Source organism: Protopterus annectens, chromosome 2.part1 (assembly GCF_019279795.1).
Source record: "Protopterus annectens isolate FY-2018-M chromosome 2.part1, PAN1.0, whole genome shotgun sequence".
NCBI lineage: Eukaryota > Metazoa > Chordata > Ceratodontiformes > Protopteridae > Protopterus > Protopterus annectens.
The window spans coordinates 828761250-828787868 of record NC_056729.1 but is presented as its reverse complement, the minus strand read 5'-3'; positions in this window follow the sequence as shown (position 1 = coordinate 828787868).

Genomic DNA, 26619 nt, shown 5'->3' with positions numbered 1-26619 from the left:
CAGTGGTATATGGCCCTGTATTATGGAGTCTGGGGGTGGATAACCAGAAAAGACCTAGGCTCCTACAAAATGTGTGGGTATCAGGGCTGAGCTGACTTAAGGTATCTGGATGTACAGTACCATATACTTCACCTATATACACATTACTGACATGGATCTGGGTACTGCAGAACTACTGTCCCTTCCATACAAACTTTTCTATGCATAGGTGTGCTAGTGATGGTGTCAGTTATGCCATGTTATGTAGCAGTTACAACTCATGTAGTCATAAGATGTCTATACCATCTACTATGTTTGCACAGTGTGTAGATAGAGGCTGCTGAACTACACACCTGGAGTACATACTGTTGATTTTTAGATACCTTGTAGCCCAGTGTGTCTTTCCTATTGTACAATGTGAATGGCTTGGCCTGGACAGCAACAGCTGTGAACCTTTTCAGCCTACTGTATGAGTATAACTGGTCCACTGTAGCATCACTCCGTTGATATAGTTGTCAGTGTCTGAACAGCTATATGGCATGGCATGTAGAATTGTAATAGTACATGATGAAAGGTTTCCATGTCTGTAAACCTGTGGGTGTTGTTTCACCTATGACCGCTCTGTGGGTGTATGTTACAGGCAACGATTGTCTGGGTATGGGTGGCACATACAGTGTCCCATTCAGGGGTCAACTGTAGGCATAGTGGCTGTTCCATACTGTGTGCACCTACCATGTATGTATCATACTGTACATATAACTGTGTGTGTATGTTTTTAGTCACATGTATATGTACATATATCTGTATAAATATCTATATATATATATATATCTATCTATATATATATATCTATCTATATATATATATATATATATATATATATATATATATATATATATATAAATATGTATACCTGTATCTGCATATCTCTGTCTGTGTATCTGAAGCCTGGTAATGCTGATGTCTTCCACATAATACATTCCTCATGGGAGCCAGACTGTACTGCATTATATGTTACCAGTAAAAGCCTGACATCATACAGGTAGGATGTAGTACAGGTAACATTGTGTGCGCATGTTGCCACTGGCTCTGGTTATGGGATCTTCAACACTTGGTAGTGTATTGCAGGGCGGACGTGTTTGGCTGGGGGGAATGCCTATTTGTACAACTCACATAGTGTGTGGTGCCTCTCAACCCCATTAACGTAACATGTAGCCTGTTACACTCCACTCCCTAGTAGCTACATGTGCCTTGCAGTACCAGCTCAACAGTGTTGCACCAATGAGTTGGTAGGCATGGGAATCCCATTGAGGTATGCCATGTGTGTGTATGTATGCTGTGTGCATATCTGTCGGGTACACCAGTCCAAGTCCACATACTCTTATTACGATACACAGTGCCACACAGTAGTACGGATATTGTTGTTGTCGTCCATAGGTGAGGAATGCAATGCAACACCCTACTATGCCTGTGGCATGTGCATCACATGCATATCCCTGTGGTACTACTGTTGTGATATACAATGGGTTGTTTTTGCGTTGTGGCCAATGTGCGATAGTGGGTATGTCAGAGTATCAAGATGGGTTCTAGTGTGTACAATATCCAAGTGGGGGATGTAGGTGCTGTGTACACTGTCTTTACACCATGGTACACCAGGTATATGGCCCGCGTACCATTCTCAGGTGGCCAATGTCACCATCACTCTTACAGGTAACAGATAACAGGATACAGCCCAGTTACACATGTGTTGTGTGCAGCCTACCTGTAACACATTGGACACATGGACTAGTTAATTAGCAACTATAAGACCAGGTCTCTAAGATGTGTGTCTACCTGTTATGTGTCAGTCAGTGTGTATATGATGGTGTAACACAATATGTATTCATCATATACAAACATTACATCCCCCATTACCATATTGTACATGTCTGTGGATGGTCTGCATGTAACACGTGACCTGGTACACACCTCACCCTACAGATGGTGTTGTGTGTGCAATGACAGCCACACAGTTCAGTAGCACTGCATACCTGGGTTGGGGTCTAGACATAGTGTCGCCAAGTAAGGATGTGTGTGTATGTGAATGGGTTGACATAAGGGTGCAGATTATACCTGTACTAGCAGGCCACCAGCCATATTTGCACAGCCAATACACCACATATGTTACAGCCATGGTGTCACCACACTGACATATCCCTGTGGAATATGACTGCAGACCATCCTCCTGCTGACACATGTATGCCTACAGCACAAATGGATGACAGTATGGGGATATCAATTGGTGTTACCAACAGATGAGATGCATCATAGCTGCATGGCTACACTACCTAACCTGTATGCAGTACACATTACCTCTGACTACATTCTACACTGCAGTACATTGTGGCACTCTATCACAGTCACGGTGTGCATCAGAACTATGTTAGCCTGTCCTTGCATCAATGTTATGGAATGCAGGGATGTGGCACAGGTATTATCATATGCACAGGGTGTGTGAATGTCATCTTTGCTGCGTGGCTACACTACCTGACATGTATGCAGTACACATTATGCCTGACTACATTCTACACTGCTGTATGTTGTGGCACTCCATTACAGTCACTGTGTGCATCAGAGCCATGTTAGCCTGTCTCTGTATTGATGTTATGGATGACAGGGATGTGGCACAGGTATCATCATATGCACAGGGTGTCTTGAAGGTGTGCCAGAGGCCGAGGGTGGTCTAAACATGTATCACCATGTGTGTGGGTAAGGGGTGTAGTTCCTTGATTGGTGCATGGTGATGTGGTGTGTGTTAGTATGGGGTTGCCCTAGGTGTGGTTGCATAGTGTGTGGGTATGCATGCACACAGTTCCGCCATGTGGCTGCCCTATACATGTAATGTTGGATAGCTGCAGACCATACCTGGCAGGGTGTGCAGTTCAGTGCCTCTGGTCATGGACATGCTGACTGTGCTGCCAGGAGTTCCATGGGCACATGCAGGTACAGACCTTGAGGTGCTACTCTCCCCTGATGATGACATATGTCCACTGGAACCATGTCCCACCTGGGCCTGGCATGGGTGACGTGCACACAGCCTGCTCTGGTCCGGACAGCAGCCCCTGTGGTGTGCTGGGGCTGGTACTGCCACTACGGGAGCGGCTGTGCATCCTGGGACATCCACATTGACCGCCAGCTGCTGGTGTCTCTGGCCTACATCCACACAGCTGTCACACAACTCCCACCACATGTTCTAGCACAGACATACCACGGTCGAGGAGGCCAACCATCTCACCCCACCATCTATCCATGACCTCGGTATATTCACAGAAGGCACCAGCGAGTTCATGGAGGTTGCCACTTACAGCCGTGTAAGTAGACCTCTGCAGCCTTAGGACCTGTCTGGAGTGCATTTCCATACGTGCCTGTGCCTCCATTACTGACTGAAACATGCTCCTGGTGGTACCAGTTGTGGCGCCTCTGTCAGGGGCATGATGACCTGCAGTCCTCCTATGAGCACCATGATACATCTGCCAATGTGGTGGCCTTCCAGACATCCGGCTATGCTGACTGTGACCTGACACAGTTGGCATGGACACCACACTTTCCCGGTCATTGCCACCAAGCACCAACTGTCCCTCTGCTATGCCGACATGTGATGGGGTTTGTAGGGGCACTGTAACTGTGTGCAGGCTTGGGGTGGCTAGGTGGGTGATGACACATGGTGCAGTGTCGGCCTCTGACAACCCCACCTGTGCCTCACCTGTACCTTCATCATCATTGGTGTCTGTAGGGACACCAACCTCAGTCTGCGTGCAGGAGGAACCTGACCCACCTCGTCACCTGTGGGGGAAACAATGCACATGTTAAGAAATGTATAGCAGTGCATAACAGTACACACACTCACACACACTCACACTGACAGCCACCTTACTACCTCATTTTCCCTGAGTATACAGACAGTCCCACAGTCAGTTACATATGTTCCCCATCCTGCATGGCACTTGCTAATATACACACATCCCTACAGCCCATTAACATATCATTCCTCTCCATGCCTACATGTGTGGTTACCACACCTGACCTGTTACTCCATTGCCTCCCTAACCTGGGTGGAGTAGGTTGTACATGGCCTCACTGCTGTCACCCTGTATTACCCTATGTATGGGCAGTGATGGTATACAAGGCCCCTATATGGTCGGGGCTGCTACATTCACTACATATGTCATACACCAGAGCCTCATACTACAGTCTTGCTCAGTCCATGCCACATCTGCTGCACAAGCGACCAATCATGCAGACAACAGTACAACCTGGATACACTCACTGATGTGCTGTGGTAATTTCCCATTGCATTTGTAGTGCTGCATATGTGGGTAGCCGGTTACCTAGCTGCTGCTGGCAATATGATGTGTATATCTGGTATGTACTACACCTCCCAATGCATGCGCCATGCTACATACCTTGTTATGCTATCAGCTGTCCTGTGTTCACATACCTAAAAAGAAGGGATTACAGTAATATGGCTTTGGAATTGTTGTCAGATGACAAAGTTTATAAAAAGTTATCTGGTAATCCAGTAAAAGAGTTCAATGGGAGGTTGATAGAGTTATTAGAAAGGGGAGAAAGACTGGATTTTTTTGCTCATGGGGATGTTAAAAAATTGTATTTGAAACATCCAAAAGATGCCAGTTTTTTTGTTATTCCAAAAATCCAAGAGTCAATGACTAAACCCCCTGTTAGACTGATAGTCTCAGGGGTGGGTTCTTTTTTACAAAATATAGGCATCTTTTTGGATTCCCAGTTAAAAATCTATCTCACCCGAATACAATCATATGTTAAAAATACCTCTCATGTGTTGGAAGATATAAAGAAGATCCAGTGGAACCCAAACCTTTATCTGGCCTGTGTGGATGTTAAGTCTCTGTACACCAATATCAATATCAAGATGGGCCTAGAAGCAGTGGTTAAAATGTTGGGTGAGGGCCCCAAAACCACTTATATTTGTCAGTTATTAGAATTTGCTTTGATGCATAATTATTTTGTTTTTGAAAATGATTATTATTTGCAATTGGAAGGAACTGCAATGGGGGCAGCTTTTGTCCCTTCTTATGCAGTTTTATTTATGGCACATTTTGAAAATATGTTTGTAAATGTTACAGATTTTTTTAAGGATAATGTGATTATGTTTAAAAGATTCGTTGATGATTTGATTTTTGTGTGTAGGGGAGAGACTAATGAGTTTGATCAATTTATGGAATTACTTGGTCAAAACACATATGGCTTGGAATTTACCTATAAAACTAGAAGGAACAAAATGCAATTTTTGGATGTAGAATTTTATGTAGATGAAAGGGGTGTTTTGCAGTTCAAACCTTACCATAAGGAAACAGCTGCGGATAGCTTTTTGGAAGTTGGCAGTGCTCATCCTGGTCATTTGATAAAATCCCTTCCTTATGGTGAGTTTTGGAGAATAATGACCAATGCCTCTGATAAAAAAATACTGCAGAGGGAATTTGATCTAGTTAAGAAAAGGTTATTAAGGCGAGGTTATAGCATGGAATATATAAATGAAGCATTAAATAAATTGAAGGGAAGTATGAGTTATAAAAGAAAAAGTAGTTTTTCTATTCAACATGAAAAGGTTATTAGGAAAAATGAAATGGAAGAGGCAAGTGTAAAACCCCTTTTCTTTGTGAACAAATTCTCTCCCCTTACTGAGATTCTTAGGGAGCTAGTGAATGATCTTTGGCCAGTTGTAAGTAGGGATGAAGTAGTGGGAAAGTTATTTCCAGAGAAGGTTACCTTTTCATATGGTAGATTTAACAATTTAAAAGAGCTGTTAAGAACAAGAAATATGGTTGATATATTAGAAAGAAAGGAAGTATTTCCATGTGGGGTCTGCAAAGTATGTGACAAATTAAAAATATTGATGGTTGGATGATAAATGGAAAAAAGTTTTTGGTAAAAGATTAATTTAGTTGTAATTCATGTGGTGTAGTATACATCATTGGATGTGGATGTACACCTTCTAAATAGTATGTAGGGCAAACAAAAAGAAAGGTGAAATTTAGAATATTGGAGCACTTGAGCAATGTTAGAAATAAGAGAATGGACAGCCCAGTAGTGCAGCATATTTGTGACACACATGGGGGTAGTGTAGATAGTTTTTTCTTTTGAGTATTAGCAAAACCCTTTGAAGAACAAACAATAGGGGGTAATGAGTTCAAAAGAAAATTGATTAAATTGGAAACAAAATGAATAGTATATTTTGGCACTTTATATCCTAGGGGTCTCAATCTGGATATTGATTGGGGCATCTAAATGTTAATTCAAATGGATTTTGTTTAGTTCATTTCAGAACAAATGCATTGGGTGCAATATAAATATTTACATAAAAACATATATATAAAAAAGAATTAAAAATTAATGGATGAATAAATTAAGTTGATTAATTTAATACTAAAAGTAAATTAGAGTAAGTATGTAAAATATAAAAAACTACAAGGTTATATTCAATAAAATGAATTTATATGGTTTGTATGGATATTTATAATTGAATCTTGGGGGTAGGTTGAAATGTATTTTTTATGTGTTTAATTGTGTAAGTTTATTGAAGTATAGGAGAAGATATGAAGGTGTATTGTTTTCTAAAGAAAAAATGTTATTTAAAAATGTTATTTGGGAATTTCACCCTGTGTTGGGTTAATGTATTCAATTTAACCATGATATAATGTGTAAGTGTGTAAATATGTGGGGAACACATCTCTGGATTCTAAGCTGCTTAACATTTAAAGTAAATAATTCTGTAATTGATTAAATTGTTTAATTAAGTGGATGAATTAATGCTGAGATGGAATATAAATAGCTGCTGGGATTTTATGAAGGTATTCCATTGAAGGCCTGTGAGGCCGAGGTACCAGAATGTATTGAATAAAGAAAGAAAGTTGACAGCTATAGCAGTGCTCAGTGTTTTTTAGTTTGAGGAGAATTCCTGTGTTCCAGGTTTTGGAACTTGTGTGGTTTGGTGTTCGCATCAGGTTGTCCTGGTGTCCCACGTCTCACTCCATGTACAGCACAATCCCAAGGGGAAGTACTGCCATGTGGTCAATCCCACTATCGCCTGTGCATACATGGACACACACACACACACACACACACACACACACACACACACACACACACACACACACACACACACACACCACACTCCTACATGTGGAGTTGCACAACATTTGTACACACAGTCCTCCCATTAGCCTTCTGTCAACATGCATTACATATGGAGCTCAACAGCATGCAGTGCAACTATAGTGACATCATGCTCGCGGCAGTATACATGTGTGTGAGGCATGGGCTTTGTTGGTAGGTGATGGCCCTTCCCCGTGTTAACACTGCACCCACGTACAAAGTGTTACTGTGGACCTGTTCCACACCCTGCCTTGTACTGTGCAGCATCTTAGGTGTAGAAACCATTGATGTATCTGTAGTACTGTGTCTTTTATCTCAGTTCCAATGCTCACAGCCCCTATGTGTTGCAGCAACACATACCTGGGATGATATGTGAGCAGCTATCAGTTGTGGATGCCTGATGTCTGCATTACAGATCATAACATCAGCAGTGCATGTATGACCAGTACATGACTATTACACTGACAACCAGCGGACCTTACCATGGCTGTGAGGGGTGCCCTACACATGTCCCAGACCTCTGCATGGTTGCAAGGTCTACTCATGTGCACATCCCTTGGAGTGCACACACTGCTCTCACGAGTGCTGTGGGGTCAGGGTTATGTCTGCAATGTTTACGTAACCTGATTGTGTGCAGCTGCAGCCATGGTGGTGTTGAGTCACACATGTCCATACTCTAGGCCATGTACCCTGCCACACGTCACATCCCTGTGGACACATTGTACATTGACAGGATGTTAGTTATCTTGCATATGTCTGTTGTACCCTTCCGATACCCCAGCATGGTCTCTACTGTGATGCAGTGCATTTCTCAGCAACAAAACATGAATGTGTACAGCATGCAGTATGGGTAGGTGTGTTAGACGTGTGCATGGGGGATATCCCATAGCTATTACATGCCCAGTTTATCATCATGCATGAACACGAACCATTCTCACTGTCTACAGGCTGCTGCTGTGCTGGTATCTTGGAGGGACCTACATAGGAGTGCGAGAAAGCTGATGACAGTGGCCACAGCTGTGGCATTCATAACAGGTGAGTGCAGCATGACTTTACATCAACAGTAGAACTACACAATATTACAGCTTATACACAACTGTTTATTACTACTATACAGCAGCAGACTATGTATATGACATCTCAGTTTTGCATGATGTACCTGTACAGATGTAGATGCATACACATGAGTGGGGTACCGATGTGCCCTGGGGCCTTAGCTGCATGCTCCTCAGCTGGTGTGTCATTTTCTCCCACCTCCAAGATGTGCCCTGCCAGGTGTTGATGCTGCAGGCAGACAGGTGCCACAAGGCTGTTGAGAAGCTCCTCCACACGGGTGAGGGGTGGATGGGTGGGTTGCTCCCCCCTTGTTGTGAGGTGGTCCCCCCTTATGGCAGCTGCACACCGACGTACATGGCGAAGCAGGTCAGTGCAATGATGCCGGACCTGCTCATAGCTGTGGTTATGCAGTCCGACATCATTGACCCTGTGGACTAGCTCGTTCCACAGGGCGGTCATCTCCTGCTGGTTGTGGGCTGTCCAGCCAAAAAGCAGTACATAGTGCTGTACCAGGTGGTCAGTAATGATCGCTGTTTCAGCAGCGCTGTACGTGGGAAGATGACTATGCAACATGTCTCCTAGAAAACATAAGGATGGAAACAGGTCTGAGCTACCCATACAGCAGGGTTACCATAGTTCTTAATACACATATATGTCTCCCCCACCATATCAGCTACAACAAACATTTCACAGACTGCAATTGTTATGTCAGCTGCTTACCTACCATTGGGACATATGTTGTATTGTACCAAGCTTCGTGCTATGTGTATGTGCCATGCTTTGTGCTATGTGTTTGTAGCTTCCTGTGGGCACACTTATCTTTGCTGGCCTGTTACAGACTATTTCACCTGCATGCCATTGTCAGTGTATAAATATACATCTATGTACATATATGTGTAGATATATGTTGTACATTGTTGATATACCTATGTCTATATGAGTGTCTGTATCTGTACACATACACGTCACATTCCATATCACACAGATATGTGGAGTGCATACAGACATCCGGTCTGCATTCTGTAACCATCTTTCATTCACAGCTGCACTGTTCTACCTTGCTGCAACACAGACAGGTGCCACATGTGGACACAGCCTAACATCAGGGTGGTAACTATGGTGTGAGATTGCTGGTACACCTATTACACACCTATGGCATTTGTGCATGCTACATTACACATTCACATGACTGTCCTACAAGTGGCGTGCTCTGACACCCATGTGTCTATCATGACGGCAGTACATCCACCAACAGCTATTGTCCACACTAACATAACATACACATATATTATGGCTAACGTGTTTGGCATTCATTGCTGATCTTCACAGTTGGTGGGTATGTCTCACTGCTTACAGGGACAGACAGTATTGTCCAGGGAAGTTGTTCAAAGGGACATCATTACAGGGACACTACAGGTGGCACATATCAAACATTCTACATCATATATCCTATTAATCTATACCACATACTACATTAAATTACATACAGTTATGTTTTACATACCTTTTATTGTTTGGACGGGTGTGACACCTTCCCAGTTGTGGCCTGTAGTTATTTGTTTCCCACTGTGTGAGCTCTGTTTTATAAGTTTGTTTTTTTTTTTTTTTCTTTCTCTCTCTCCCTCCTTCTCCCTCTCCAGTAGAGTGAATGAGTTGGTTTGAATGGATTTCTGCATGGCTTTTGTAGGTGATGCACATGATCAGGTAATAGGCTCTGCACCAATCAGTGTGCAACAGTTGCTGACTACATGCAGCCTGCTGTGTAGTGATTCTGTTAACCATCATCATGGCAACACAGTACTATAAAGTGCTTACTCATGTGGGTGTTGTCCCTTCACCCTTCCAGTATGGAGGACATCCTTCCTGTATGTGGGCAGCAGTGTTACAGATGGCAGATTGCAGTACCTATTACAGCGGGTCTTGCAGACACAGGACAACTACAAAATCTTAAGAAGTTCTGTACCTTCAGAGAGAGTGAGTAGTGTTATGTGCTTTGTATATTTAAGGTCTTGCAGTTTTTGCATGTACATAGTAGTTTAGGATGGAATGCAGTCTGTCTGCATAGCTCTGAACAGTGGGCCAATCCATATGATGGCCAGTGGATTGTCTGTTTGCTTTGCCTGTGCACCACACAGGTCTTATCCTAGATATATCCCCAGCAATCTGTCTGTTGTGTGCTATCAGTACATGGCTACTTCCAGTTGTGTTCTTGATGTGTTATTCCTGCATAAGAGTATGTTGCAATGGATCCTGTAACACCAGCAATTTGCAGGGTAACAGCAATATTACAAGTATGGTCCTGTGTTCCTGCCTCTGTCCTCCACATATATGGCTGGCTTTGTCCTGCTGTGATACGGTTAGGGGTTGTTCGGTATTGGCCTATCATGATATACTGCTAGCATTCCTGCTATCATCCCAGTCATATCGTGGACTCCCATGACATTTGTTGGTCAGGGTCCATATATGTGACAGATACATAGACATTATCACAGGTAATAAATGTCGCCCTAGGCCTTGATTACAGGGTGCAACTGGCGGCTGCTGAACTACATCTGTTATTGTTTATTGTTACCTATCTTGATGGCAAATCCTCTATCCACTGTTGTATGAATTGACGGGCCTATATATTATATATGTTATATATCCACACTGCCTGCATCTACTTTTCTGTGTGGGCCTTGCATTCCTCACTGATTAAATAAGTCCAGATCTATGTGCTGTTGGTAATGGCATACATTATTGTAAAATACACCAATAAAGGTTGTCTGTGTATACATATCTGTGTGTTGTCTCATGTCCTTTGAATAGTGAGTGGGCTATGTGTACTTCAGTACTCCTGTTCAAGTGTAAATGTTATTTAGTAGGTTATACAGCAAAACAATGTTGCTATACCGATTTCACATGGAAAATAGAATGTGCTGCAGTGGGACTCGAACTGAAAATGCGTGTGCATTAGGCAGATGCTTTTCCTACTACACTATTGCAGTTCTGTGAATGCTAGACCTGCCATACCACACCTCCACACATTTCCCTCTCTGTCTCGGTACTCCTCCATATTACTGTCTCGATGCAACCTTCTGCAGGCTCTTTATCTGTTTAGTCCAAGTATGTTCGAGCCTTCCCTTCATCCACCTCTGATACTGGTGGAAACATCATTGTGACCCACAAAGTCTGGTGCGTCCCGGCAGGGATGGACCTACTGTTGTGTCACGAGTAGACTTTGCTGCTCTACACTGTTTCTCCCACTGGTAGCATCCTGCCAGGGTTTTGAGAAGCAGCGGTTTGCTCACACACCAGACCAGCCTCATCTCCCACTTCCGCGGATGAAACATGCCCCCACGGAGTGCCCTGTTTTCCATTCCTCTCTTCAGTATTATACAAGACGACTGTTCTCACAGTATGCGTGGACAGGCACTGTTCATTGATATTCATCGACTGCTAGGAATACTGTGACTGAGCAGTATGCACATGTTTGCTGGTATTAATGTACATACATTTCCTATACTGTCGACTGACTGTGCTGGATGATATGTTTCTGATAACAGCAGCTGATTGTATATCTGCCATGCCTTCGTGGTAACTCACTTGGACTATAGTGTGCAGGGTTGGGACCTGGGAGTGCTGATTATGTTGTTACTAGCCACGATGGGGGGCTGTGGGCTACAGCATGCCTAAGGCACTGCGGGGGAAGTGTAGGCGGGTATGCTCTGGTTTGCGCTAGGCTCAGACTTGCTAACCTCTGGTTATGCAATCTTACACTGAGTTGGCCTCCATATTGCTTAACCAGTGTGGGCATTGCTTACTGCTCCCCAAACAGGCATACTCCCGCTTGCCGCCGCATACCCCTACGCTACTTCATGTACATGTCGGTATTATACATGCTTAAGTCAGGTGTGCGTGTCAGGTATGACTGTTCACGAAAGTCAGTGAAAGGTTAAGTGGGATTCCAGTTCAGCATTTCTGGCTAGGTTGCACTCATGTATTCGGGTTAGGTTTATTTATGCCATACCTGTGTTGTAGGGTAGATGTGAATAGTAAAGGTGTAGGCGGGTAGATGGAGGGGGGATATTTTAACTGTATAGTAGGCCGTTTGACTGATTGGTGGAGGAGCAGTAGTGCAGGTTTGCAGGGTGTTGGGATATGTATGCAAGGCAGGATAGGAGGTGTCAGTGTCTGTAGTTGGTGTGGGGGAATGGAGTGTTAGGGTGTGGTGGACTTTGTCAGGCGGTGAGCAGGTGGCGATCCAAGTGTCCTTGAGGTTTCCCTTCATGTGTTATTTACATGTGTAGTCTGTGACAGCTGCGGTAATACACCTGGTTTGGGGGTCCCAGATTCTGCCAATATAGTTGTGTGTAGGGTGTCACCTACTTGTGACTGTGAACATTACTACGAATGAAACAGGGGTCAATAGGTAAGTGGTGTTATTGGGCCACACAGAGGGGCTGATAGTAGGGGACATGTCCAGGGATGTGCAGGATGGCTGATGGGAAGGTCCACAGCTGGCCATTTCTTCTACAGCAATAGCTGTGTATATAACCTTTATTTGGGGGTAGGTCTGGACACTCAAACCGCTGGGTGGGGGTGAGGACAGCAAAAATACCTTGTGATGCCAATTAGTTTGGCTTACATGCCTACAGTGGGGTGTTGCGATCATGTGTTCTTTGGTGTCATTTAGTGGGTTTGCAACAACACATCTGGTTATTCCACCCATTGCCCTGTAAACTAGACATTGCTGCTGTGGGACTCATACCGAGAGTGGCTGCTCCTTAGGTGTCGGGTCTGCCCAATGTACAGTATTGCTTATATCACATAGAACTGCTCCAGCCAACATCTGCACGCCTAGGCCCATAATTACATACCCATAGTTCCCCACCCACACCTCCTCTTCGGCACTCTTCCTTACTCCAGGGACAGGTCGGGTCTGGCCACACCAGTACACACTGCCCACTCCCCACTTCTCGGGAACCATGACGTATGTTGTCTCTCCCCATGGATCATCATGATTACCCAACCTTATAGTCCAAGAACATGTGTGCCCTGCCATTAGACATCTGTGTAATGCCTGGAAACCCAAATATGCATAGAATTTTTGGGTTGTCTTACAAGGGGCATTCCTGTCTTTGTTTCAAGATTAGACTTGGCGAGTCTCTCCCACTGGTAGTATCCTGCCTGTAGTCTGGGAAGCAGTGGTTTGTTTACTTTTATTGTGTGTTTGTATGTTTCACCTGTCAAGTTGGGGGGTTGATGCTACGTGTTACACATTTGTTGACTGGACCACTCACCCCTTTGTGAACATATGTAATTCTTAACTTCTGTATCATATCTAACTATATATACGTGTATACACACACACACACACACACATATATAAATATATATATATATATATACACACACATACACACACACATATATATATATATATATATATATATATATATATATATATACATATATACACACACATATATATATATATATATATATATATATATATATATGTATATATATATATATATATATATATATATATATATATATATATATATATATATATATATATATATATATATATATATATATATATATATATATATATATATATATATATATATATATATATTGTATATATATATATATATATATATATATATATATATATATATATTTTTTTCCCCCTTATATTTTATTAACATTTTTTTATTTTATTTTTTTTATTTTATTAATTTTATATTTACACATTTGTTATTTTATTACCCCCTTTTGGAAAATATTTTTTAAATTTTAACTTTGATCAAAAATCCTTTGTTATTATTTATACACAAACCCCAAAAAATTTTAAACCCATATTATTTAATATATTATTTTTTATTTATTGTAAATATATTTTAATTTTAAATAAAATATTATTAAAATAAAATAAATTTTATAATAATATTTATTAAAAATTATAAATTTTATTTAAAATTAATATAATGGTATTCATATATATTCCTATAATATTTTAAAAATTAATTAATTAACTATGGTGTTGGGGTGTTGCTATGTAAATAAAATCTTATGGGGGAATTTAAAAATTATGGGGCTTGGCCCTTGGTTATGGGTTCAATTTTTTCCCCCCAGGGGAGAGGGGTTATTCCCATGTAAATTAAGGGTAATATAAACCACAAACACACCAAAACAATACCTTTATTTTTAATATTTGGGTATTTTACCTTTAATTTTTTCCCGTTAAAATTCTGGTCTGTGGTTTGGTTTTTAATTTCCTTTCCATCCTTTTTGGGCCCCAAAACCCCTTTGGTTTTTTTGCACATACAACTAAATTTCCCTTATTACAAAAAAGGTCAACATGAAACTTTGTTAGTACCAGGTTAACATTTATGGGGCCCAACAAGGGATACCAAATTTTTATTTAAAAAATTTAATAGGTTTTTCCCTGGTATTTCATATAAAAATTTATAATAATTTTAAAAATTAATTTTTAAATTTTTTAAAACTATGTGTTTTTTTTGTGGGAAATTTTTTGGGGGGAAAACCCAGGGGATAATTTCCCGGCGTTTCAGCTGGCGGGAAGCGAAAAACCTTTTTTTGGGTTTAATAAATTTTTTATGGGTTAGGGCCTTGGTTGGAGGGCCCGTTTTTTTTTTGCCCAAAAATGGGTTTGGGGGGGGGAGTGATTAACATTTAAACATTTTTTAGGGGCAATAAATCCAATTTTACAATTTTAAAAATTCAATTAGCTTTATTTGCATTTTTGTGGGTTTTTTCCCCCTTCAAATGACTTAAAATTTTTGGCTTTAAGCCCCTTATTCTGCTTTTTGTGCTTTAAATCCCACCATTTCCTTTTTTCTACAGATGTCCTGGCCCTATCCCCTTTTGGGATATTATATATTTCTGCTATTTCTTTCTTGCCCAAAAAAATATTGGGCATAAATTTCTTTTTAAAGTAAAAAAAAATGTGTAATGGGACCCCAACCCGGAAAGTTTCTATTTTGTGGTTTGTAATTTGCAAAATTTCTTTTCTTTTAAATTTTTATATTTTATTAATTATATATGAATTTTCCCGGGTTTTTATTAAAATATATTATTTAAATAATATAAATTTTTTAATGTGTTTTTTTGCTACCCCAACTTAGAAAAATTTATCCAATTTTGTAAATTTTGGCCCCCAACCTCCACTACTGGGGGAACACCCCTTTTGCCCTTTTTTCATACCGGGGTGGATGTTGTTCTGGGAAACTTTTTCTTCATTTTTTTCCCCCTGGTTTGATTCCGGGGTTTGGGGCAGGGTTTTTTTTTTTTTTTTTTTTTTTTTTTTTTTTTTTTTTTTTTTTTTATTTTTTTTTTTTTTTTTTTTTTTTTCTTTCTTTTTTCCCCATTCTTTTTTTTTTTTTTTTTTTTTTTTGGGCCCCTCTCCCCCAAACCCCAAGGGGCCCCGGCCCCTCCCCAAAACCTTTTTTCCTTTTTTTGGTTTTCCCCGGAACCCCCTTTTTCCCCCCCAGGGGTGGGTTTACATTCTTTTGGGATGAAGCCCCAAAAAAGGCCCCACAATTTGGGCCCCTTCCTCTTCAAAGGTTAAAATTAATATATAAATATATATATATATATATATATATATATATATATATATATATGTGTGTGTGTGTGTGTGACTACAACTATAGATAAGTTGTATCCTTTTAGATAGTAATATATTTGCACCCACACATCCATCTAGCTGTAGGTATACATTCTCTGTGCTGTTGCATGACTGGACTGGATGATATGTATCTGACAACATCTACTTCATTTGTATCTGTCATGGCTTAGAGGTAAATCCCTTTGTCTATGGTGTTCAGGGTCCTTGGTTTGAGCCCTGCAGGAGCTGTTTATTTTGTTGCTGGCCAGAACATGGGCCATTGGGTACAGAGTGATTATGGCATATTAAAGCAGTTGTACGCGGGTGTGCATGGGTTTGCACGGAGCTAAGCACTGCTAACCTTCTTTACAGTTTCTAACATTCAGTTAGCTTCTACTTTGCTTATTCTGTGTAGGTAATGCTTACCCCCGTGCAAATACACTTAAACACACTTACTAGTGCTTATATATGCTTACTACTGCTAATGTGTGCTTAAACCTGCCTACTAGTGCTTTATTCTGTCTGACACTGATACGTCACATGTGCATATCTTGCGGTACTCCAGTTCATATATTTCTGCTATTTCTTGGGTCTTGCAATAAAAATATTGTTCATAACGTGCTTTGCCGTGTAAAATAGACTGTGCTACATTAGGACCCGAACCAGGAATGCCTGCTCATTGGTAGGATGCTCTGCCCACTACACTATTGCAGTTCTCCTTTATTTGCATATTTCTACCTTAATGTCATACTCATGCACCCTTTTCCTGGCCCCCACGCTCCATGTACACAACATCCATCCATTCCCCAGTTGCTACCCCAGCCATACCATACCTCCACACATTTCCTCTCTGCACATGTCAGTACTCCTCCCTTTTACTGTCTCATCCCAAGCTTCAGCAGGCTCTTCATCCGTTTAGTCCACATACGTTCGAGCCTTCCCTTGAACCTCCTACGATACTGGTGGAACACCTATGTGACCCACAAATTTGGTTCATCCCACCAGGGATGGACCTGTTGTGGTGTCACGGGTAGACTTTGTTGGTCTACACTGTTTTTCCCACTGGTAGCATCTTGCCAGGGGTTTGGGAAGCAGCGGTTTGCTCACAAACCAGGCTAGGCTCATCTCCTGGTTCTGCGGAACCTACGCCCCAGGTATGACATACTGTGCATGAAGCATGCCCACATGCCCCTCTCTTCAGTATTATGCAAGACTACTGTTCTCACAGTTTGTTTGGACAGGCACAGTTCACTGATACACATAGACTGCTCAGAATACTGTGATTGAGCGATATGCACATGTTTGCTGGTATTTATCTACATACCTACATACATTTCCTATACTGTTGAATAACAGTGCTGGATGATATGTTTGTGATAACAGCAGCTGAATGTGTATCTGCCATGCCTTAGTGGTAACTCACTTTGACTATAGTGTGCAGGGTGGGGGGTTTGGAGCCCAGGAGTGCAGATTACTTTGTTAATGGGCATGATGAGAGCTGTTGGCTACAGAGGGCCTAAGGCACTGTAGAGGAAGTGTAGGTGGGTATGCGCAAAGGTCATATCGGCTCAGATCTGCTGACCTCCGGTTATGCCGTCTTATACTTGGTTGACATACACATTACTTAACCAGTGTGGGCATTGCTTACCACTGCCAAAACAAGCATAGTCCTGCTTGCTGTAGCATACCCCTGCACTACTTCATGTATTTAGTTCACATTTGTTGTCCGGGACAAACTGACTGGATGCTTCTCCATTGTCAGCGATGGCCTGGGGAGTGAAGCTGCACAGTAATCCCCAGCTACACATTACATGTAGTACTGAGGTGTGCACATTCATACAGAGTAACAGACTTAACATAGCTACGTACCACATTCTTCCTGCTTAGTTCACATTAACATGTTGGTATTATACATGCAATGGTCAGGTTTACATGTCAGGTATGACTGTTGACATAGGTCAGTTTAAGGTGAACTGTGATTCCAGTTTAACAGTTCTGGATAGGTTACACTCAGGTATTCAGGTTAGGTTTAGTTATGCCATAACTGTGTGTTAGAGTAGAAGTGAATAGTGAAGGAGTAGGTAGGTTGGTAGAGGGGGACATTGTAACTGTATAGTAGGCCGTTGGTATGATTGGTGTTGGAGAAACAGGGAAGGTATGCAGGATGTTGGGATTTGTATGTGGACAGGACAGGAGGTGTTGGTTTCACTAGTTGGTGTAGAGGTATGGAGTGTAAGTTGGGGGGTGGTATTCACCAGGTGGTGAGCATGTGCTGCTCCAAGTGTGCTTGAGGTGTTCCTTCATGTTTTATTTGCATGTGTCATGTGGGACAGCTGATGTAATACACATGGGTAGGGGGTTCCAGATTCTGCCAATATAGTTGTGGAAGAGGGTGACACCTAACTGTGACTGTGAATAGCAGTAGTAATGACACAGGGGTCAATAGGTAAGTGGTGTTAATGGGGCACACAGAGGGGCAGATAGTAGGGGAATGTCCAAGGATGTGCAGGTAGGCTGACGGGAAGCTCCACAGGTGGCCATTTCTTCTCCAGCAACAGCTATGTATATACACTGGATTTGGAGGTAGGTTGGGGCACTCACACCCCTGGGTGGGGGTGGGGACAACAATAATACCTTGTGATGCCACGTAGTTTGGCTTACATGCCTACAGTGGGTTGTTGCAACTATGTGTTCTTTGGTCTTATTTAGTGGGATTTGCAACAATACATCTGGTTATACCATACTTTGCTATGTAAAATAGACTGTGCTGCAGTGGGACTCGTAGCTGGAGTGGCTGCTCGTTGGGCGGCAGCTCTGCCCAATGACCACTATTGCTTACATCCCTGGTGCGGTCTGAATAGACCCACTCCAGCAAACACCTGCAAGCCTAGACCCATAATTACATACCCATAGTTCCCCAACCCACACCCCCTCTACAGCACTCATCCTTACTTTGGGTGCAGGTCAGGTCTAAACACACCACTACACACTGCCCACTCTCCACTTCACGGGACCCATCTCATACGTTGTCTCGACCCATGGGTCATCAGGCTTTCCCACCCTTGTAGTCCGGGTACGTACACACCCCAACTTGAAAGGTCATCACACGGGCTTCCTCCTATAAGAAGACAATTTTTGGGGTGTCCAGCATGGGACGCTCCTGTCTCTGTTCCAAGATTAGACTTCTCGGGTCCACTGTGCCCCCCCCCCCTCGATTGTATCCTGCCTGTGGTCTGGAGAGCAGTGGATTGTTTACATTGTTTGTATGTTTCCCCTGTCTGGCTGGGGGGGGGGGTTCATGCTACATGTTACACGTTTGTTGCTTGGGCCCCTCACCTCCATTGGCATGGCCTGTGAACATATGTCATTCTTAAGTGCTGTATCTTATCATAGCTATATATCTGTGTATATCTATACACACACACACACACACACACACACACACACACACACACACATATATATATATATATATATATATATATATATATATATATACACACACATACATACATATATATATATATATATATATATATCTGTATATATATATATGTCTATATATATATATATATATATATATATATATATATATATATATGTCTGCATATATATATATATATATATATATATATATATAATATATATATATATATATATATATATAGTTATATGTTGCTGTATATTTTCTTTGTGCCTGTTCCAAGCTCGGATAAATGGGAAGGGTTGCATCAAGAAGGGCATCTGGCGTAAAACTTCACCAAATCATTCATGTGGACAGCAGTAAATATTTACATAATGGATCAGTTGAGGCCCGGGTTAACAACAACCATCACCAGTACTGTTAGCCAACAGGGTGCTGGCAGAAATTGGGCTACTGTTGGCCGAAGGAGGAGAAGAGGGAGGAGGCATGGCCGAAGGCAGGAAGATAGGAGAAAGGCTAGGACTGTGGTAGTGAGGGTCAGAACTTTGAATGTTGGCAGTATGACTGGTATAGGGAGAGACCTAGCCTATATGATGGACAGAAGGAAGGTTGGTATATTGTGTGTACAAGAGACCAGATGGAAGGGGAGTAAGGCTAGGTGTATCGGAGGTGGGTTTAAATTGTTTTATCATGGTGTGGATGAGAGGAGACATGGCGTAGGAGTTATCCTCAAGGAACAGTATGCTAAGAGTGTTTTGGAGGTGAAATGAGTGTCGAATAGAGTGATGTTTATGAAGCTGGAAATTGATGGTGTAATGATGAATGTTGTTAGAGCATATGCTCCACAAGTTGGGTGTGCGATGGATGAGAAAGAAACTATTTGGAGTGAGTTGGATGAAGTTGTGGAAATTGAAAAGGGTAATTGTGAGTTGGAGTTAAGGGAAGAGTTAAGACAGGCATTGGGTGGCAGTGAAGAGTTACTAAATAGCTGGATAACTACAGCAGAACTAGTAAGGGAGACAGCTAGAAAGGTGCTTGGTATGACATCTAGACAGAGGAAAGACGACAAAGAGACATGGTGGTGTAATGAGGAAGTACATGAGAGTATACAGAGAAAGAGGTTGGCAAAGAAGAAGTAGGATTGTCAGAGAGATGAAGAAAGTAGACAGGAGTATAAGGAGATGAGGTGCATGGCAAAGAGAGAGGTGGTGGAGGCTAAAGATAAGGCATATGAAGAGTTGTATGAAAGGTTGGACACTAAGGAGGGAGAAAAGGACCTGTACTGATTGGCTAGACAGATGGTCCGAGCTAGGAAAGATGTGCAGCAGGTAAAGGTGATAAAGGATAATGAGGGAAACATACTCACAATGAGGAGGGTGTGTTGCGCAGATGGAAAGAGTACTTTGAGGGGTTGATGAATGAAGAGAATGAGAGGGAGAGAAGGTTGGATGATGTGGGGATAGTGAATCTTGAGGTGCAATGGATTAGCAAGGAGGAAGTAAGAATAGCTATGAAGAGGATGAATAATAGAAAGGCTGTTGGTTCAGATGACATACCTGTGGAAGCATGGAGGTGTTTAGGTGAAATGGCAGTGGAGTTTCTAATCAGATTGTTTAATGAAATCTTGGAAAGTGAGAGGATGCCTGAGGAATGGAGAAAAAGTGTTTTGGAACAGATTTTTAAGAATAAGGGTGATGTGCAGAGCTGTAGTAACTACAGAGGGATTAAATTGATCAGTCACAGCATGAGGTTATGCGAAAGAGTAGTGGAAGCTAGGTTAAGAAGGGACGTGATGATTAGTGATCAGCAGTGTGGTTTCATGCCTGGAAAGAGTACTACAGATGTAATTTTGCTCTGAGAATGTTGATGGAAAAGTACAGAGAAGGTCAGAAGGAGTTGCATTTTGTTTTTGTAGACTTAGAGAAAGCATATGACAGGGTGCCTAGAGAGGAGTTGTGGTATTGTATGAGGAGGTCGGGAGTGTCAGAGAAGTATGTAAGAGTGGTACAGGATATCTATGAGGGTAGTGTGACAGCGGTGAGGTCTGCAGTGGGAGTGACAGATGCGTTTAAGGTGGAGGTGGGATTACATCAAGGATCAGCTCTGAGCCCTTTCTTATTTGCTATGGTGATGGGCAGGTTGAGAGATGAGATCAGACAGGAGTCCCCGTGGACTATGATGTTTGCAGATGACATTGTGATCTGTAGTGAGAGTAGGGAACAGGTGGAGGAGACCCTGGAGAGATGGAGATATGCTCTAGAGAGAAAAGGAATGAAGGTCAGCAGGACTAAGACAGAATATATGTGTGTGAATGAGATGGAGGATAGGGGAATGGTGAGGATGCAAGGAGTAGAGGTGGCAAAGGTGGATGAGTTTAAATACTTGGGATCAATAGTTCAGAGTAATGGTGAGTGTGGAATAGAGGTGAAGAAGAGAGTGCAGCAGGATGGAGTTGGTGGAGAAGAGTGTCAGGAGTGATTTGTGACAGACGAGTACCAGTGAGACTGAAAGGGAAGGTCTACAAGAGTGTAGAGAGACCAGCTATGTTATATGGGTTGGAGACAGAGGCATTGACAAAAAGGCAGGAGTTTGAGCTAGATGTGGCAGAGTTAAAGATGTTAAGATTTGCACTGGGTGTGATGAGGGTGGACAGGATTAGGAATAAGTATATTAGAGGGTCAGCCCAGGTTGGAATGTTTGGAGACAACGCCAGAGAGGCAAGATTACATTGGTTTGGACATGTGCTGAGGTGAAGAAGAGAGTGCAGACCACAGGCAGGATACAATCGAGGGGGGGGGGGGCACAGTGGACCCGAGAAGTCTAATCTTGGAGTTTATTGGGAAAAAGATGCTAAGGATGAAGTTACCAGGTAACAGGAAAAGATGAAGGCCTAAGATAAGGTTTATGGATGTGGTGATAGAGGACATGCAGGCGGTTGGTGTTACAAAGCAATATGCAGAGGACAGGAAGAAATGGAAACAGATGATTTGCTGTGGTGACCCCTAACAGGAACATCCGAAAGAAGATGATGATGATTGATGTATATATAGCTAACGACATGCGGATATATGAGTGTCTGCATATGTATATATGTATATGTGGGTATTTATTTATATGTCTATCTATGTATGTATACATTTGTACTACAGAGAGGGGGAGGTCTATATCTATATAGTTATGGGTATTTATACAAACACATATACCTCTAAATATTTAGCTACATATCCTGTAATGTTGATTAGTATTGCTGGATACTGCGTTTCGTGTGCATACCGGCCAACCTTGTGCGCCACGTATGCTTTGTCATACCTACAACTAAATCTGTTAGTGTACACAGAGTCACACATGACATTTATTGTTAGCACCAGGAATACATTCGTCCCATGTGGGACAACCCAAACATTGGGTATTCAACCTTCGTCTACACCCAGGGTTACATAGGTACCTCTGGCTATGCGCATGGTCTACTGCATGTGTCACACCTAGGATACTTGGGTCGGGACATCATATGGGATGGGTCCCAAGGGGGGTGGGGGGGCAATGTGTGGTGGTGTGGTAGCTACGGGCCGGTAACCATGGTAGGGATGGTGGCTGCATGTGTGTTGTCGGTGGGGGGGAAGCAGAACTGTGGGTTATACATATGGGTTGGGGATGGCCTTGGTTGGATGGGCCTGTACTGCTCGGCCCATCTAGTGGGTAGGGGAGAGGGGTATGTGATGTCGACATGTGAAACATAACAGAGGGCTAATTTAATTCCCTAGTTCAATGACAGATGTACAATACTATGTGCTTGGTAGTGTATTGCAGGGCGGATGTGTTTGGCTGGGTGGGGGGTATGCAAATTCGTACGTGACGTATATTGTTTGGGGCCTCTCAGGCCCATTGACAAGGCATGTGCACATATATGTTTCTGTTCATCTACCGTTGGTATCTACAGATGTCTGGTCATATATACCTCTGTGGGTATATATATTTGCTTACATATTTCTAACTATGTTGGAATATACCTACGGAGACATATATCTGCATACATATGTCACTTGATGTGTATATATGTACATATAGATGCTGACATATATATGTGTAATTGTCAGCATTTGCATGTATATCTGTTCATATATTTGTATACATATGTATATTTCTCTGGATATTTATATATATATATATATATATATATATATATATATATATATATATATATATATATATATATGTGACAGCATCTATAGATATGTTGTATCCATTTAGATAGTGATATATTTGCACACATGCCCATCTAGCTGTAGGTATACATTCTATGTACTGTTGCATGACTGGGCTGGGGTTATGTTTCTGACAACATACAATTTCTGCATATCTGGCATGGCTTAGTGGTAAATCATTTTGTGTATGGTGTGCATGGTCCTGGGTTCCGGTCTTGCAGAAGCTGTTTGTTTTGTTGTTGGGCAGAACACTGGCCATTGGATATGGTGTGGTTAAGGCACTTTCAAGTGGTTGTAAGTTGGTTTGCACAGAGGTAAGCACTGCTGACTTCTGGTCACAGTGTCTTACACCCAGTTAGCTTCTCCTTTGTTTAATTTGTGTCGGCAGTGCTTCACCTTGCGCAAACCCCCTTGCACACACTTACTAGTGCTTACATATGCTTACTACTGCTTATCTGTGCTTACTGCTGACTTATTCATTATGGTACTGACTCTTCACATGTGCATTTAATGCAGTACTACAGTTCACATTTAAATGTTACTTAGTAGGTTATACAGCAATAAAATGTAAATAAATGTTCATATACAGATTTCACATGGAAAATGGTATGTGCTGCAGTGGGACTCGAACCAGGAATGCCTGCTCGTTAGGCAGATGCTCTGCCCACTACACTATTACTGTGCTGCCTCATTTGTATATATCTTCCTTGTTACCCTCTTCAGCTTTTTAAGCTGCTTTAACTGCAGCTAAGGGATGGACAGACCCGCGCACCTATGGTTAGCTGTACTCTGAGTTTAAAAAAAAAAAAATGAAGGGGTTTATTCTTTTTATTTTTATGTCCTCTTGCGGTTGTACACATGGGGGACTGTTGGTGGGGATATGCGGACACCTATTAGCAGTCTCGCTCATTTATTTACACTTTCTGGTGTTCTACTTTGCAGGGGCAGGTTTATTCGGAGAGATCTGCTCTCAGACATGCCCCCTGCACTCGTACATGCTCCATGCAGGATTAGGAATTCAGGCAGAGCGCCTTCATTAATATGCATGGCGCTCTGCCATCCTCCTCCTAAACAGCCTGCTTCCATGCAGGACTAGACTAGTCCTGCATGCAAGATTAGTAAATCCAGGGGTACATGTTTTTTTACCATGTAGGCATCACGCCTTACTGCTCACATGAAAGTAAGCAGGTTTTAGATTCAGTAAGCACTGCTGGGTAGCACACATACACCCACCAACACAGGATGTTCCGTGGCATGCAAATCACCTCATAACCAGGTGAATATCATGCAAATGAGGAAGGTAGAGTGATCCAACAAGTAGAGAGGCAGCTCTGCAGACCCCGTGTCCGTGTCAGTAATGTACACAGAAAAGTACCGTGTACAGGAATGTAGACAGACAAAACAGGCTGTAAAATTGTAGATAGATGGACAGAAATGGCATACCACATACAGATATGAATAAAACTATCTTCTGTGTGTCTGAAAAATGAAAGGAAATAAGTTAAATTAATATTTTTTTTAATAATCTGGCCATTTTTGCATGCTGCTCCGCAGTGCACAAACATGCTTTATAAAAAAATAAGAAAAAAATGGAAAAAAAATAATATTATGTGACAGAAATGTATTACAGGACCCTGCACAGAGTATCTACAATGGTGCATTGGTGCTGTTGCTAACATGGTAGGACTATGAAGCATTTATTTTCCAGGCTGTGAGCATGGAACCCTATGCAAATAAGGTGGAGTTACAGAGTAGCATAAAGGGATAATTGTGTCCGCACATCCCCTCTGTGTAGGCAGAGAACTATGTTGGTATTTACAGAGAAGATAGCTGACATCAGGGGATGGTGTGTCCAATGACTTCTAAGCTTATTTCAGCTTAGTTGCACCTGTTTGCATAGCATGTTGCCATGCTGAGCGTATCCTTGTAGGGGGGTGTGCACTAACTTTTAAGCTTTGTTTACCTATGGGACATGTATTTGCATGGCGTGCCACCATGCTGAGTGTATCTAAATGGCCACTGACATATTAATCAATATAAATCCCTGTTTAGCTTAATCTAGGACCATTAAATGATGTTAATGATATACTAAGCAGGTGCAATGCATCATAGGTAGCCAATCATACAGTCATCACCTAAAGCAGAGCACTATAAATTATGCATACACCCTACAATCTGATTTTCCACCACACTCTGCAGCATTGGAGTACCGAATAGGGAATTGTGTGCCCAGTATGCCCTGGCTTTGGCTAGGAGACAACACATAGCACATTCACTGACAACCTAGGGCCCTACCGAGTGACACCTTACTCATACTCATATACATATATTAAAATTGTTGATGCCAGACAACCCACAGAACCTGTACCTATCCATGTATTGGCTGTGTACTGCTTGCATCACACAGAGTCAGCCCTGAACTACAGTTCTGTCAACTGCTGTATTCACAAGGTAAGTCTCTAACCTACAAACTACTTGTAAGGATTACTATAACATGGTATTGCATCTATGGATCTGATGCAATTATGCAAGGAAATATAGTGAGCTATGCAGACAGAAGTAACATCCACATAGCACTACAGATTCCCAGCAAATAGTATGTGTTCCCTAATAATCACCGGGCCTCATGGTTGGAATATTCACTACATCAGTCAGGGGAGGTGTGAAACATGATATTTTGACTACTGTCTATCCCAGCAGATCATGTGCTGTTGTTCTCCCACCCCCAACACAGCAGTGTTCCCAAATAATGGCTTTAACAGTAAGTCAGCACCCAGGGTGGCAAAAGAAAAACATAGTTAAGGGTCAATTTACAAGGCTAAGTAGACTTGTATCTAATGACCCAGTTTTTTGCCAAGAGGCCAATAATCTTTGCAGTCTACTTCAAGAACTGGGGTACCGATCAGTTTATGGGATGAAGTTTTGAAATGGATCTTTCAAATACTACATACCCTTTATAGGACAGTATTATACTGCCCCAATGGATTGACAATCAGTAAAAGAAGGATGGAACCTGACTTGTTGCAAACTTTTGTCATTCAGTTTAACTCAGATATGTTTTCTCTTAAGATCATAAATGTGCATTGGTCAACCGGGTTTGGCTCCTTTGGCCTCCTAGATACTTTGGGGTACCTAGCCTGATATGTGTACAAAAATAATAAAACTTTAAG